This window comes from Centrocercus urophasianus, unplaced genomic scaffold (assembly GCF_019232065.1).
Source record: "Centrocercus urophasianus isolate 14NV4802_14NV808 unplaced genomic scaffold, USGS_Curo_1.0 seq_17, whole genome shotgun sequence".
NCBI lineage: Eukaryota > Metazoa > Chordata > Aves > Galliformes > Phasianidae > Centrocercus > Centrocercus urophasianus.
This window is the reverse complement of record NW_024884722.1, coordinates 17,321,212-17,336,683: the sequence shown is the minus strand read 5'-3', so window position 1 is coordinate 17,336,683 and position 15,472 is coordinate 17,321,212. Positions and strand designations below refer to the sequence as shown.

Here is a 15,472-nt window from a genome sequence, read left to right as displayed (position 1 = left end):
CCTTTCACATCCACTTCTTGAGTGTAACAGATCATTTAGACCCTGGGTTGGCCAGGCTCACATAAACCAGGTTTACAAAGAGTTATAAAAGCTTGGCTTTCCTCCTCCCTTCTCCCCCACATTCCAATTTTTCCCCTTATAATTTTACCGCAAGGCAATGTAGTCAAGCTTTTCTTGGATCGTATGAATCTAGATCAATAAATATCAGTTGCAGAATGGGAATCTATGCACAGGCATGTGCTAGAAGGATGAAATGGTTGTGTTAGTTTAAAGGAACCTCAAAGTTTGTTTTGTTCTCTACTTGCAGGGCACAATGCCTATGTTATATAGGCAAGCTAAAGCTGGAGTGGAAAAAGAAAGTTCCTACTGCAAAAGCAGCAAAGCTGGAATGTGCTATGAAGACCCAAGATTGTTTTTCAGCTCTGTAGGTGTGAATGGTAAGCAAAATGATATTTCTGGCTGGGTAAGGGTACAGTATATTTTGGATAACCTGTATGTCAGCTGAGATAAGATAGATATAGTGTCTGTAGAAAAATACAAAACTGCTCATGTAAGCAAGATGTTTGGTTCAAGAGTATACTGCCAAATGACTCAGCCCTTACAGGGACCATGTTCGTTTTTCCCTTTGTTTTCTTATGTACCTCTTGCAAGAGATAAATTATACCATGGGACCCAAATGGTGCACAAAACTTATGCCAGTTTGAGTCACTTGCAACTACCCACCTAACACAAGAGCAAGTGTCAGTGAACTTTAGATCAAATCCATGCTCCATATATTGTCTCAAGTTATGGCTCTATCACTAAGCTGAACTCTATATTCCTAATCAGAATTTCATTTTCTCTACCTTGGATTGAGATTATTGCATGGAAATTCCTAAGAAAGTACAGTGTAATTAATTATTCTCTTGGTTGTCTCATGATATAGAAAATGCCACAATGAGGCCAAAAGTGGAGGGTATAGTCAAAAGCATTATGCTTTTTCAATTGCAATAATCCTGTAAGGATACAATTGTTTTGATCATATAATATAAAAAGAATAACCAGAATTATACAGAACTGTGCTTAATCAGTTAAAATGATGGAAACCTCTGAAGATTTCTAAAGAAAATAAGAAATATGGCAGTATAAGCTTGTGTAAAGGCAATTGTTTTCACAGTGAAAAGGTGCCATCATTTTTTGCTTTGAATGCAACAAGATGCAAGATTGTCAGGCAGGAATCATGGCAATGAGGTTTTACTCACCTACCTTTTGCAGACCTGTTGCATGATTCTAAGAAGTCCCTTCCCTTTTTTGTGCAGTCCCCTTTTATTTTAGAAATTGAGAAATTTGGATTCCCAGAGTTTGTTTTTTAAAGATGGAACGGGTCATTCTCTTTATCTCACCCAACTTCCTGCATAAAGCAATCATAGAATTCTATTTAGGATTTACTACTCCCTTTGAAAGCACTGTACAAGCCTTGGCGAGATGCAGCTGTATGCACGATGATGTAAGTGGGCTGCACACTGATGCAGCTTCTGTTCTTCCACACAACAAGGAGCAACAAATCATATATGTTTAGAGAGAAAAGGGTGAGCAGGACTTTCTGGCTTCCTTGGTATATCTCTCCCACAGTGTGTGACACACAAAGACAATTGTTGTATGGAAATACATCTTATTTGTCAGGAATAATTTTATCCTGAAAAGGTTCTTTATTTTATTTTTTTTTTCTCCATTAATTAACAAGCTTTAGTCTAGTCATATAAAAATGTCATCAAAAGTGTTTTCTCACTTCATCATTAGTTTCACTAGGAATAAGGGTACTTCTGCATAAACTTATTCTAATTTTATCTATACTGTCTTGTAGGATTTATATTTATATACTACATAATCATGGCTTTGTATGTGCATTATTATATACTTGTATCAGATCATGCTAATCAGAGATAGGTGTGTGTGTGTCTCCCTCTCTGTCTTTCTCCTGTACACACATGTTCCAAACCTGAGTTTTACAGTGCTCAGTAAAACTCAGGAAAAAACCTCACCTTAATAAATGCCAGATGAGATCTTCAGAACCCAAGCCTGATGAGTTGTTCGAGACTTTCCACATGCTGATAACATAATGCATATATGTAAATTAGAACTTAGAAGATGTCTGGAGTTACATGCCTTCAATAAAACTGCAAGATCTTTCACTGTAATCCCCACATTCTAGGATGCATGAAGCAGAATTGAGAAATTGTGTGCTAGAGTGGTACAGCACATCTGGCTTCCAGCTCCAAAGTCGTTGTGAGAGTGTGCTGTTAATAGAAAAGTCAGTAGCCACCAGTTTCTATATCTCAGATGGAGGTACCTTGCTTTTTTACTTAAGTCCAGAAGATGCCTCTAGTTTGGAAAGATTCCAACTGAACATAATTTACATTTTATTGTCTTTAAGTTTTTTTCTTCTGATACCAAATGAAAACACCACAACTTGAAGAACACATTTCAGTAGAAAAAGGGTCTTAAAATCAATTTCAAAACCAAACTAACATCCAACCTCTTCATTCCACTCTACCTTCTATTTTTGCAGTAGAACAAGAGTACTTGTTCCAAGAGTTCTTATTACTGTTTTCCACCTGTGTTGGGAAGACCTCATCATGCGTGGGGGCTCAGTGCAATCCCTCCTGCACCTCAGCCCTATGGTGCCAACTGCAGAGTACATAAGAACAGTGCAGAGGCTCAGACCTAACACAGAGGAGTCTAAGCAACAGACATGGAGGTTGCTGAAGACCAACAAATGCATTTTGTAGCAGCTAATATGCTGTTTTGTCCTGATTTTTGTCCAAATTCAGATTGATAGATGCCAGAAGCACCCATTAAAATGCATCACATCTACTTATAACTGAGCACCATCAGAGCTGAGAGTGGACCTGAAGAACTGTGACAATGTGCTGTAGGAGTTGCCTATTTTGTAGCCTTGACAGAATCCAACAGCAACAAGATAAGGTTATCTCAGAGACCAAAGGAAAACTTATCAAGAAACTTCTTCATTTTCTTCTTGCTGCATCTCACAGCCTGTTCCGATGTTTCTCATGATTGCTCAGAGTCCCACGTTGTAAGGAATTATGAGGAAAGGGAGCTCCAGTTTCTGCAACAGAGTTAAGAAGTTCTGATCTATTTTCAGCAGGATGCTCCTGAACTTTATTGCTCCAGTAAGGTCACTGTTACTGTGACCAGTAACCCAGAACTATAGTCCAGGCACTGGGGAAGAAGGACTTGCCTACAACACAGACTTAGAAAATGAAGATGTGGATTTATATTTTTAAAAGTATAGGGTACCACAGAGATGGCAGAATATTTTTTCAGTATAGGTTAATGAGTATGAATGGAATACCTGAAAATATACAACTAGTGGAGCAGACACCAAACTATTGCCTTGAATATCTTTTTAGGATCACATTTATTAAATAGTAATAATAATAATAATAATAATAAACAAACATAAAATTATGAAAAAGCATTACATTAGCATCCCAGTTCAGTCAGTTTGGGAACATATAGTTCACTGAACTAATCTGAACTGCTCATGGAGATGATGAGAGCTCAGCTGTATGCCAGTTTTGCAGTTTACAGTCTTGAGGGAACTGAAAGATTTACTCTGATCATTACTCTGATTTTGACTGAGCTTCAGATAGAATCTTGCTTGATTTCACTGAGATCTGACAAGGCTGCTGTACTTGCCTGGAAGGGGCTGAAAATGTTTGCTGTAAGAGCTGATGTTATTATCACTGATGCTGGATAGCCCATGTAAGTGTGGAGCACAGATGTGCAGCCCCATATCTATCTTGACAGAGGTTCTTTTGGGGACCAGAACAATGAAAGAAGGAATATAGTCCCTACTAGTAATCTCCAGAAGCTGTTGTATTTTCTCACCAGATGTGCTTTTCTAGGCTCCTCTAATCCTTAGCTTGGTAATGGTTTCCAAAGACCACAGTGCAACCTTTGTATTTTAGGAGAATCCACTGTGCTAAAAACAGGTCTCAGACTGAGATTTCCAAAGTAATCTGGAGGTTTCAGACACACTGTTCCCATTAATTTAAATAACAATATTCTTAGGCCTTCAAAATTGCTAACCTTAAATTTTATGCCGCTGCAATTCCCTAATTCACACACAGCAGATAAACTGCAAGTGTTTTCCAGGCACCAGTCTATGTGTTCCAGTCGCTCCCCCTGAAAAGCACTGCTCCTCCTGAACAATCAGCCCCCTCTGGAAGTGCCAGTCCACAGCCCTCCTGGAGCTAAGTAACCTGGATTTTTGACCTCCTGCCAGCTCCTCAGCTCTTTCAGGCAAGTTAGTACTTGGGAAGGGACGTGGAAAGTATAAATAAGACACCCTGAGCAAGAAAAGTGTCCTCAAGTCTGACTGTTTGCATCTGAGAATCCAGGGGAATATGCAAAGCACAGTCTGTTTATGCAAGTTCATAACTAGAATAGCCATGAAAAGGAAAGCTGTGAGCAGCAGTTCTGACCATAAGCAAAACAAACCTAATAATTGCTTTGCCTCATTCACATCTGATTTGAGATTCAATGGGAAAGAGGATCTGTGTACAGTTGTTTTGAGATGTACAAGGCCTTCTTCTAGCTGAAATCACTCTATGAAGTGGGGGCAAGAATAAAACAGCACGGACATGTCAAAGATTGAAACACCAAATTTTTGCTTTTTGTAATCCTGCACCACTGTCAGGGCACACCATCCTGTTCTGAAGTTGCTACAGTTACAAGCTGAGAGCTGGAACTGCCGGGATTCGGGTTACTCCAAGTTTTCTGAAGACAATCATTAGAAACATTGTTGCCCTATGCCGGGATTTCCTGTCTTCTTGTTTCTAGAAGTGAAAATGTTTATACCAACACATACAACTGCATTCCAACAATTCCTGCGGAAGGCATTTGCTCGGATAAACTCCTAATTAAATACAAATTGATCTATTTCCATTTACCAATTTAAACAAGTCAGGCTCTGACTAATCCAGATCCAAGAAGGATCCAAGGAGGAACTGGATTCACCTGATCCCACCCAGTGTAGTTACCTGATTGAAGGCCATTTCTCACAGCTGCTGTGGCTGAGCCACAGAGTTGGGGATTACTATAGATACCTCTAAGTGGAATGTCTCACTTGTGAGGTTGGTGATTTGTATTTTACATACAAAATATGACAATTTGCCAAATGTGTTCAAGTCAGAAAACCTAACTCAGACAGAGGTTGGGGCATTTTTTACTCGAAATTACTGATGATTATTCTTTTGTCACGCCATAGTTATAAGCAAATTCAAATAGGGATATAGCCACATTTTTCTTTGTTTAATTCACTGAGCAGCATTTTTTTAAATTCTGTTGCACGTATTGCCATGCGTTGGAAAACAAATTGTAACAATAGTGACTCTACAAACGTGCTGAGGGTAAGCAGAGACCAAGGAACAGGAAAATACTTAATTTGAACTGCGTGGCAGTTCACTGCCCAGCATCAAAATGCTGCAGTGATCATGCTGCTCAGATTCCGTAATTTTTTTGTTTCCATCTCTTAATATGCCATTATTTTGATGCAGATATGATGCTGTATAGCAGTAGCACTGTAAGAGCCACAGATAAAACTGAGTGAGAGGTATTTTAGAAAAAAATAAGAATAAATAATAATAATAATAATAAAGCACATGCTCTGCAGAGCTTGCTGCCTAAATCCCAGCTGTGCAACCTGTGGTAAACTTCAATGCTCCACTGACATCACTGGGAAAATTAAAAATGTGCTTGCTCTCATTGCAGTCCATCTTATCTAACCCCTTACGTAAGTTGAACAGAGAGGCTACATATTTTGCTGAGTAGAGACAGCAGGCTGAATTGGGAGATGGTTGGATGGATAGTTTGTTCAGGATTGTACCGAGCCCTTTTCCTGCCCCTTCATGATCAAGTAATGTTCTTGTGGCAACCACAATAATTCCCTGCAGGGAGTAGGGATATTAAGAAAGTATGTTTAGAGTCTCTTAATGTAATTTAGCAGCAGGAAACTAGGAAGGAGTGCCAGAACCATGTGAATAGCCAGTTCTGTGTGCACGACTTGCAAATATTCCACCTAGGCCACAACAGGACGATTGCTGCTTCATTTGAATTTATTGCTAAAAAGTGTTTGTCTACAAGTACGTTCCACACCTGATTTAAGGCTTTTCTTTTCCATGTGACTTACATAATAGTGAATTTACTGTTCAAATGTGGTTAATGAAGATTAGTATTTTTTTCACTGAAAACTCATGCTGGACTTTCCAATTATTTGCATATTTAAGCTCTGTAACAGTTCCAAGCCAAAAGCACTTATTTCCTAAGGCTAAGTAGGTCTGTTATGTGACAGTATTCCCAACTCCTCTCAGTGCTGAATGTGTTATACAGCAGATTCGTGCACCTGAATACCATGGAATTGTCCTCCTTTCAGCTCTGTGGTAAACCAGCCATAAAATTTTTCATTGTAACAGCCATTAACTTGACTTAATCAATGAGAAAAACTCTTGTAAGTACTCAAGTACAGTGAAGAGATAGCATCTATCTTGAAGAGCTTGCAGTGAGTGGGTGACCTGGGCCAGAGAAGATGAAAGGCACTGAAGTGAAGAGAGTGAAGAGAAGAGAGCTGAAGTGACTTGTCCTGGGTCATGGAGTGATTCAGTGGCTGGCTTGCTCCTTAGTGAGAGCGACTCAGGCCTTTCATCATGTTGTTCCACTCACTATCATACTGCATACTGGCTACAGGAAAATGATAACAGTAATTAGTTATAGAATATTAACACAGCAGTGTAGGCAGCAAGTACAAAATGACAAAACAAAACCAGTCAACCAAAAAAAAACCAAAAAAAAAACCCCACCACCACCAACAAAAAGAACCCCAAACAATCCTTGCATGTCCTTAAAAAGCTGATAAACCTGTCAAGATAAATTTATCCCTCTTTTGCCCTCAAAGACAAGACATGAGGGATGAATTTGGCCCCATTATATTCAATTTGTCCTCAATTTGCTAAGCTTATTAATTTGCTCTTGTTTTACTCTCTGTTAACTGAGAAACAGCAGCCCTTTTGCAGTAGGCATTAGAGGCAGGAAATCTCTGGGTATGTTTCTAATTGTCAGAATTTCTTTCCCTCTTTCTGCTGTTCCTGTTCTTAAGAAAGCAAGAGAGGGTGGCCTGAGCATGAGGTGCCACTAGGGAAACAGAAAAGAGTATCAAGGTCAGGGTGAAAACCACACAAGAAGCAGGAAGAGATGCTTGCAGTTAGGTTCATGACCTTTCTATTTATTCTGATTGTCCAGGATTAGGAGGAAGGGGGTAGAGAAGGAGAAATAGGAAGTGATCATTAAAGCAGATGTGTGCATAACCCCTGCTAAAAAACATCAGAGAGCTATGCAAGCTGCATTGAAGGTGCTGAAAATCATAAGGTTCCTACTGCTGAACATCTGGGAAAATCAGAGGTGTGTCTGGTCTTTGTTCCCAGGCAGCTGAGATTATTCCAACAGGTAAAGGATATAGTGTGGGTTTCAAAAGGAGATCTGAACCACAGAAAAGATTTGAAACTTGTGTAGTTATTTGGGAAAACAAAACAAAACAAAAAGCCAACAATTCAACAGCATTAAAATATGTTTAGAACAGATCAGTAGTCTTCATAATCATTAAAATAGAAATTCTTACCAAATGCAGACATTTAAGTTTTACATAAAAGCTCACAGTAACCAGTCTTAGTGAGAGTCTTTCTCATCAAGACACTTGCATTCACCAGTTCTCTCTGTATTCTGATGTGGATGTAGTAATGTACACGTGCTTGTCCACAAATATGCAAACTGTAAACTGTGACCAGGTCAGAGTGCTGTTTAATTTTGTCCAGGCTTGCTCAGGTCTCAGACATTTCAGTTTACTTGCATTCCTGAAGAAGATAGAATCTTTTTTTCCAGTGCCTTGGGGAACAGTTTTAGTGTGTTACCATGAACTAAGAGGGTAAAAATATGTTATAAAATTCAAGTACAATCTTTGCCCTATTTGATCACATGTGTAGCTGCATAGCAGTTTTAAATATTCCAATCTTGAAATAAAGCTGTAAAACTCAGTGGTTCTGAGGTTGTAGGTGATAGATTACTGCAGCTGAGAGATCCTTGACAGAATGACTGCTCTGTTAAACCTCTGCTGGTTTCCTAGGAGGATGGAAGGAATGACAGTTTTTTGAGTGGTGTACTGGTTAATAAAATTTAATAAAAGTTGGTGGACTGCCTGTTCACATAGCACTGCACATTGCACTGTCACCTGTATTGTACTCTGAACCACTTTCAAATCCTTCCTGTTTTGGTAAAATATCCTAAGAAGCTACAAAGCAGTTTGCAGCCAAGTTTACACTTGGTTTTATGGCCAGCTCTGGAAGTTGTAGGGACTTAATTGTAGAGGCAATAAAAAACTGAAGGGACAACCACAACTAGTAGAAAATGAGTGTGTAAAATATGTAAGTGGAAAGAATTGCTAAGATACCAATGTTCTGCTGTAAGTAACTGTTAGGCAAGCAGCTACTCCATGTGCAGTCAGGATGCTCCAGAATTCAGCAGTCTTCTCAGATTCTATGTGTGATATCCTTGAGTGCTTCACTCGTGCATGAGTTTAGAGATCTGTTTCCAACACTTTGTCCCTTGTCTTAACCAAGCTAATGACTGCATCAGGGAGCTTACTGTAGTCATACCCCAATAGAGAGAAGAAACTCAATTCTTGGGGAATGTTTGAATGTTTCTCTGTCATCTCTGGGAGCCAGACAATTAGATTAGGCTTCATTTTCTTTCTGCTGAATATATAGGTATATTAGTGAAAATAAGTTCAGTTTGAGGTACCTCATTAATAAGGCTTTCTTATTTCTACCGAATGATTAAAAGGCAGGAGAATCTCGCCAAACATCCCTGCGATGAATGGTTACTAAGACTAAATGAAGTTTGGTATAATTGGATGTTAAGAGGAAAAAATGCAATGTAAAAGAATATTTTTTATTTTTGGTAGGTATTCCTGATGGCAGGGATTTTATTTGTGATTTGCATAGTGCTGAGCCTTCTGGAGGGAGCTGGTGTTGGGAGAACTTTTTTAAATGAAGGAGATGATGTCCAGGTGATTTTTTGTTGACATCAGAGAAGCCAGCATCCTAGCGGAGGGATTTCTGTGAGCTCTCCGCTTGGACATCAAAGCAACATTTGCTGCAGTTGGATTTACAGAACGAATTATAGAACACTCCCTCTGGCAGACGTCTGCCTGAATTATGGCCTTTACCAGCTCTGAAGATGAAAACACAATTTTACAAGGATAGTGGAATGAACTGGCAAATGCAGTGTACTGCTGTATTGTACTCAGAGAAAGGGCCAAGATTAAAACAAGTGCAGGAAGAGATGTCTTATTATGTGAGGGCCTTGCATGATACCTTCAGATACTGATGGACCATTATTACTCACTTTTTTAAGTTTATTCTTTCCCCATTTTCCAGCTCCCAGCACTTTTCTTTGTTTATGCAGCTGGCTTAGTGCTTCCATTTCCTTTGTACTGTTCAATATCGCGCTGTTCCTGTGCAAATGTCTCACAAAATTTGTAAGATATCAGAAGTGATCTCCAAATGGGATTTTTCTTGACTCATTACAAATCTTTTTTCATGTTTCCTTTCCTACTACTACCTCCAAGTAGTATTCTGACAACCCAACAATGTTCATATAGATTCAGTGAAGATTATGTCTACTGAAAAATTGCATACTGTGATTATCATTTGAAAGGCACTGATAAAGGATCAGAGTCTGTAAAGAGAGAGAAGTTACCTATGAGAAACGACATGAAGCAGTGAGTCCTGAGTCAAAGACACAACAGGCATGGAGATAAAGACCCAATTGTTTCATGTGGCTGTAGCCTGAAAATTATTACGTTCTTAAAAATCAAGGAAGGAAATTATATTTTCCAGAGATGTCCTCAAAAGGACATCTTTGTCCTTTTGATCCATGTCCACAGTGGGAAAACCTTCACATATTGCTTTTTTTTTACTAATTTTTTTGCTAACCTCAACCTACCAAAGATAGCAATCAAAAGAATCCTTGTGACCTTCATCTAGTAGAAAAGTAGGCAGTGCCAGGAAGTCTTCCTCAGAACTGAATCTCAGTTCTCTATAATGTTTGACTGCTGGTAAAATTCCTGCCACAGTTCCACTTCTGTTACTTGGAGATGTCCTATGTGATTACTGGGAATGGTTCAGGAGCTAGCAGTTAGCAACAAATAGTTAGGATATTGCCACCTGTTACAGGGTTAGTGAAGATAATAGCACTGATGAGAGGTGCTCCATGCTAGCTGACATTAGTGCCCAATAATAGACTTGGGTATATTTCTTGCCCTGAAAGAAACCCACCTGAGTACATATTAACCATTTTGGTCAAGCCACATGCTGACTTAAAATCAATCTAAATAGCAACAAGTCAGAGCTAGTTTACTTAGAATCATAGAATGATAGAGTCACCGAGGATGGAAAGGACCTCCAAGATGATCTAGTCCACCTACCATAAATATGTCCACCATGTCCCTGTATGCCACATATCCACACTTCTTGAACATCTTCAGGGATGGTGATTTGCACCTCCCTTAGCAGCCTGTTCCAAAACATCCCATAGTAGCCTGATTTGCCAAAGACAGCAGTGCCTTACTATCATGGACATGAAAATAATTACAAAAAAAAAAAAAAAAAAAAAAAAAAAAACCTCAAAGAAAAAGAAAAAAAAAGAACACAATAATATACCTTCTCTCAGTAAGAAAGGCCTCTAGGCCTCTATTTGGCAGTGTGTTAAATGTCAAATAGTCTGCATTAAGCAAGAAAAGCATCGGTGTTCACTGTCAGATCACACAGAGGTAAATTGCATGCTTCTGAGGAAATTTGTTATGCTTAGTAACACATAAATGATAGTGACAAGGCTGGAAAAGGAGCATTGAAAAAGAAGTCTGTGATCTGAGTTACCTTGGATCTCTACTGGTTGCTTCCACTGGTGTGCTTGCTGTCTGACCTTACGCTTATCCTTCAGGGCCTGTAAGGTAATTTTCTTGTTATTAGAACACAGCTGTGACATCCTGAATTTACATTCCTAAAGATGAAAGTCCTTGTTTATCCACAAAGCATTTCCAGTGTAGGAAATGCCAGCATTTTCCTTACAGAGTCTTGCCAGCATAACTTAATGTTAAACTGGAGTAACTGCTTCTATAGCAATGATGCCTAATTCAGTTTCCATGACTTATTCACTAGCAATGATTTTGATGGAGAATTATCTGCTAGGCTATCTAAATTAACTGTACTTTTCCAGACAGTTGGAAATTGAATATCTGGTGCAGACGTTTGTCTAAGATAAGGCCATCTGTAGCCAGGATCTGAACCTAGCTGGTAATCATCCTTAGTCAGGACTGAGCTCTGTTCCACTGCCACCCTTGTAAGTCACCATGTCACTCATAATGTTGAAATGAAGCATATAATGAAAGGTCACATCTTTTTTGTCACTTCATGAATCATTAGATAAAGTGGAAGAAGTAAGGAAGTACTTTTTCCTATACCCAACACCAAAAAGTATGTGCTTGGAAAAGAGCTTACTTCCCCTCTGCCTGAATATTCTATTTCAGCGGCTACCATTAGAGGCTTTGCATTGTGAAAGTTGCAGCAATAATATCAGCTGTTGCAACATGGAGCCAACAGGCAGTGTGTGTAGGATGGCAGAGGAGGTAAAAGTTCCATACGTTTCGAATGTATGAGAGTGGGATTCACTGAAAACTGAGAATGTGTCAGTCAGGGGCCTACAGCTCAAAGCAAGAATGTCCTTGCTGCCCTGTTGCAGTCCCCCCAAAGTGAATGGCAGCACTGGAAGATAAGCAAAGTACTACCTGGTACTTTGGGAAGGAGAAAGGAAAGGGAAAGGAGAGCAGGGATAAAGATACCAGTATAAAGGAGAGCAAGTAAACTTTCTTGGGAAGGTAAAATAGGGTTTGGGCTGTTTAGAAACATGACCATGATTCAGAGTATGTTGGTGGAAGTAGGTAAATAAAGGAAGGAGAGGGAACGGCACCTGACAGAATAACTAGAATTGGCAATAGGTTTAATGACCCTTGCAGCTGAGATCAGCGAAGACATGCCTTATACTCTCAAGTGCAGTTGCCAGCAGTACCTAGTGGAAAATGGTGTTAAATGAACTGTTAACTTGAGACTGTTTCCAAGTGCTCAGACTCCAGGCTGTCTGAAAGTTGCCCTGAGGAATGGCACTGATGGGCTACACAGCTACTGTCAGTAGGGAGGCCAAGGCCTGAATGTGTCTTTCCCTCTTGGGGTGGTCTCCTTGGACTCAGGGATCTGTGTGTGTGGCAGAGACCCACTCCCTGCCTCTGCTTGTCTTGTACATATTCTGCAGACAGAAAGCTTCTGTCTGCAGACTTGTTAAACTGGCATCTTCTATCAGCTGTAGATTCACTAAAAGAAACAAGTTAAAGGGGAGAGTTTATTTTGCCGATGCTCTTTATTTTAATCATACAAAGAAAATGACAATTTTTATATAGAAGCCATTAGGGATGCAAGAGGCATCAGTTCCTAGCTCTGGGGTTCTTTCTTTTAATCAGACTGTAGCAATGCAAATACAGCCCGTCGTGATATTTATATCTTGAATTCTCACATTCAGCACATTACTAACACACTGATGGGCTCCTTGTTCTTCATTTGTCTGTTTCCTTAAACTTTCTGCCCCCTTTTTTACTATTATTATTTTTTCTGTCATGTGTGCAGTTCTTGAAGGTCAATCAGACGTCACGGATAGAGCCATTCTGTTCAGGGGCTCGCAAGCAGCTTGTTTATGAATGAAGAAGGCTTTGTGAACTTCCAGGGACCTGCTGGGCTTTTTTATAAAACTACCAGTGGGACAAGAAGCTTGGGAAAGTAAAGGCCTCTTACGGAAACAGAAAGTAGAGGCTCACTGCCAAAAAACCTGGGCTGACATTCCAGTTTTTCAGAATTATGTCCAACAAGCTTCTAGAAAACAAATCAGGTAGCCACATATCCAGGACTCAAGCCTGTAACATGTGAGCACAGGCAGTGTGTATGCTGGGAGACTGCCACTGCAAGTGATTAAGTCAAGATTTAAACATAAACATATATAAAATGAATAGATCAGGAAGCCTAACGCTTTTGTGAAATAGAAAACCGAAGGATGAACACAGTTTCAAGGAAATCCACTAAGGGGCTGTATTTGGAGCACAGGCTATCTCCAGTGAGGGAGGTTCCACAACCTCTCTTGGCATCCTGTTCCAGTGCTTTGTAATCCTCAAGGTAAAGAAGTTTTTCCTCGTGTTCATGTGGAACTTTCTATGTTCCAGTTTGTGCTCACTGCCCCTTGTCCTATGGCTGGGCATTGTTGAAAAGAGCCTGGCCCCATCCACTTGACTTTTGCCCATTATATATTTATAAGCATTGATAAGATCTCATTCATCTCTTCTCCAGGCTCAACAGACCCAGGTCTCTCAGCCCGTCCTTGTAAGGCAGATTCTCCAGGCCCCTCATCATCTTTGTGGCCCTTCATTGGACTCTGCAATAGTTCTCTGTCTTATTTCAGCTGGGAATCTCAGAACTGGACCCAGTACTCCAGATGTGGCCTCAGCGAGGCTCAGTAGAGGAGGGAGATTACCTCCCTCGACCTGCCAACCACTCTCTTTTTAATGCACCCTGGGATACCATTGGCCTTCTTGGCCTCATGGACACTTTTCTGGTTCATAGCCAACCTGCTGTCTACCAGGACACCAAGGTCCTTCTCTGCAGAGCTCCTTCCCAGCAGGTCAACCCCTCACCTGTACGGGTGAATGTGGTTATTCAATAGAAGATGCGTATTGCTCTAATACTGATGGTCATATATTATTTTTACCAAATATTTATTTCCTGTGTTTAAATAAGTGTATCATACAACTGAAAATACGATCTTTAGTTAGAGACATGCATAAAAACTTCTATAAAAATTAAAAGTGTAGATATCTCAAAATGAAGACAGAGGAAAACAACAGTTTTGTCTTTAGTGCTGTATCCAGCTCCTCTAATTCTGAGGTGAATATTTTCTTTGTTTTGATATCCTGAATACCCCATGAGGTCATTGAACGCTTGTATAGCTTTTACATCCCAGGTTTAGTAAATTCAGTGTCATTTTACACTGAGATTTGGGTAGCTGTGATGAGACCTCTTCAGCTGCTATCACCCCCATAGAACTTCCTGATTTTGAAAATATCAAAGATGATGAAATTTTAGTTTGGGAAATAATCAGGGTGTTTTGGGTGTGGGAGGGTTAGTGGCAGAAAGGCAAAGTGAAAATACCAGAAGATAAGGAATTGGAAAATTTGTTACTCAGTTTGTTCTTGAATTTCTACTCCATTCATTCTGTTGCAAATTAGCAGCATTCCAACTGCCATTGCTGGGATGGTGCCAGCAAGGAACAGAGAGGTCCACAAGTTGCTCTGCCTGTTCACTTTTCTATACGTTTCATTGTTGGATCAGCATTGCGCTGTTAAGGGTTTCTTGGGGGAGCAGGTTAATACCACCTGTGATACTACCTGCCTTATAGTAGCAGTTGGAAATGTGCTACTGCCCAGAGCTGTCAAACCCAAGCATGCACCCGCTTCTTACTTATCTTAGGCAGTAGTTGAACAATTGGTAATGATCTGTTAGAATCTCTTGGAGCGTGTAGGCCTCTTATTTAATTTGCATCCCTCTTGCATTTAGCTGAAGAAAGAGTAGCAAAATCTTTTAGCTGGCCTACATTTCTATTATTTATATTAAAAATTAGTTGCTGGTACAGAGTAAGCCAGATTTTTTATCAGAATTCTCTATTCCAGTTCCTCTGGGGAAGAGCTGATGCCTTTCGTGAATACAGGCACAGGAACATACAGCAGTGTAATACAGAGGTCTAAGCCTGGCCTCAGTTTTTTTCTCTGCTGGTCGGCTGTGCAGATGGTGGGTTCTACATGCAGCCTTTCTCTGTATGTCTGGCATTTTATTAAGCAGTGGTAATGACGACAAAATGAAGAAAACAAACCAGTACTCTCCAAAGCTCCAGGACATTAAATAGCTAGCATGGTTTGAGAATGCTTGCAAAAATAAAAGGAATAATGAATTGTTTGGTTACAGATACTTCTGTTTATTCTTCCAAGTGTGGTGTGAGATGTCCTCTGACTTACTTTTCAACTCCTGCCTTCCCGCCTCTGCATCAATATCATCATTATTTCCTCCACCTCTCTTGGTCCAATTTTCTTCTTTCTCCTGACCTCCTTGGTGATACGTCCTTCTCTCCTGGGGCATTTACAGCTCCATGCAGTCTTCTCTCCTTACATTTACGCCAGCCTGCTTTCTGTTCTGTGCCACCTGGGCACAGTTAAGCCTTAGAAATGCAAGAGGGACATGTCTCATGATGCTTTAGCCAGTAGACTGAAGAAACA

At 39.9% G+C, this 15,472-nt stretch overlaps 1 protein-coding gene across 1 annotated transcript in view; it reads left to right on the top strand.

The window, feature by feature from the left end:
- The window catches only part of MAPK8 (mitogen-activated protein kinase 8), a 245,106-nt gene that overhangs the window by 58,303 nt on the left and 171,331 nt on the right, over positions 1 to 15,472 (top strand). The window contains exon 2 of the mRNA XM_042818624.1: positions 308 to 437. The gene's annotated coding sequence lies outside the window, so the exon portion shown is untranslated. The remainder of the gene's footprint in view (positions 1 to 307; positions 438 to 15,472) is intronic.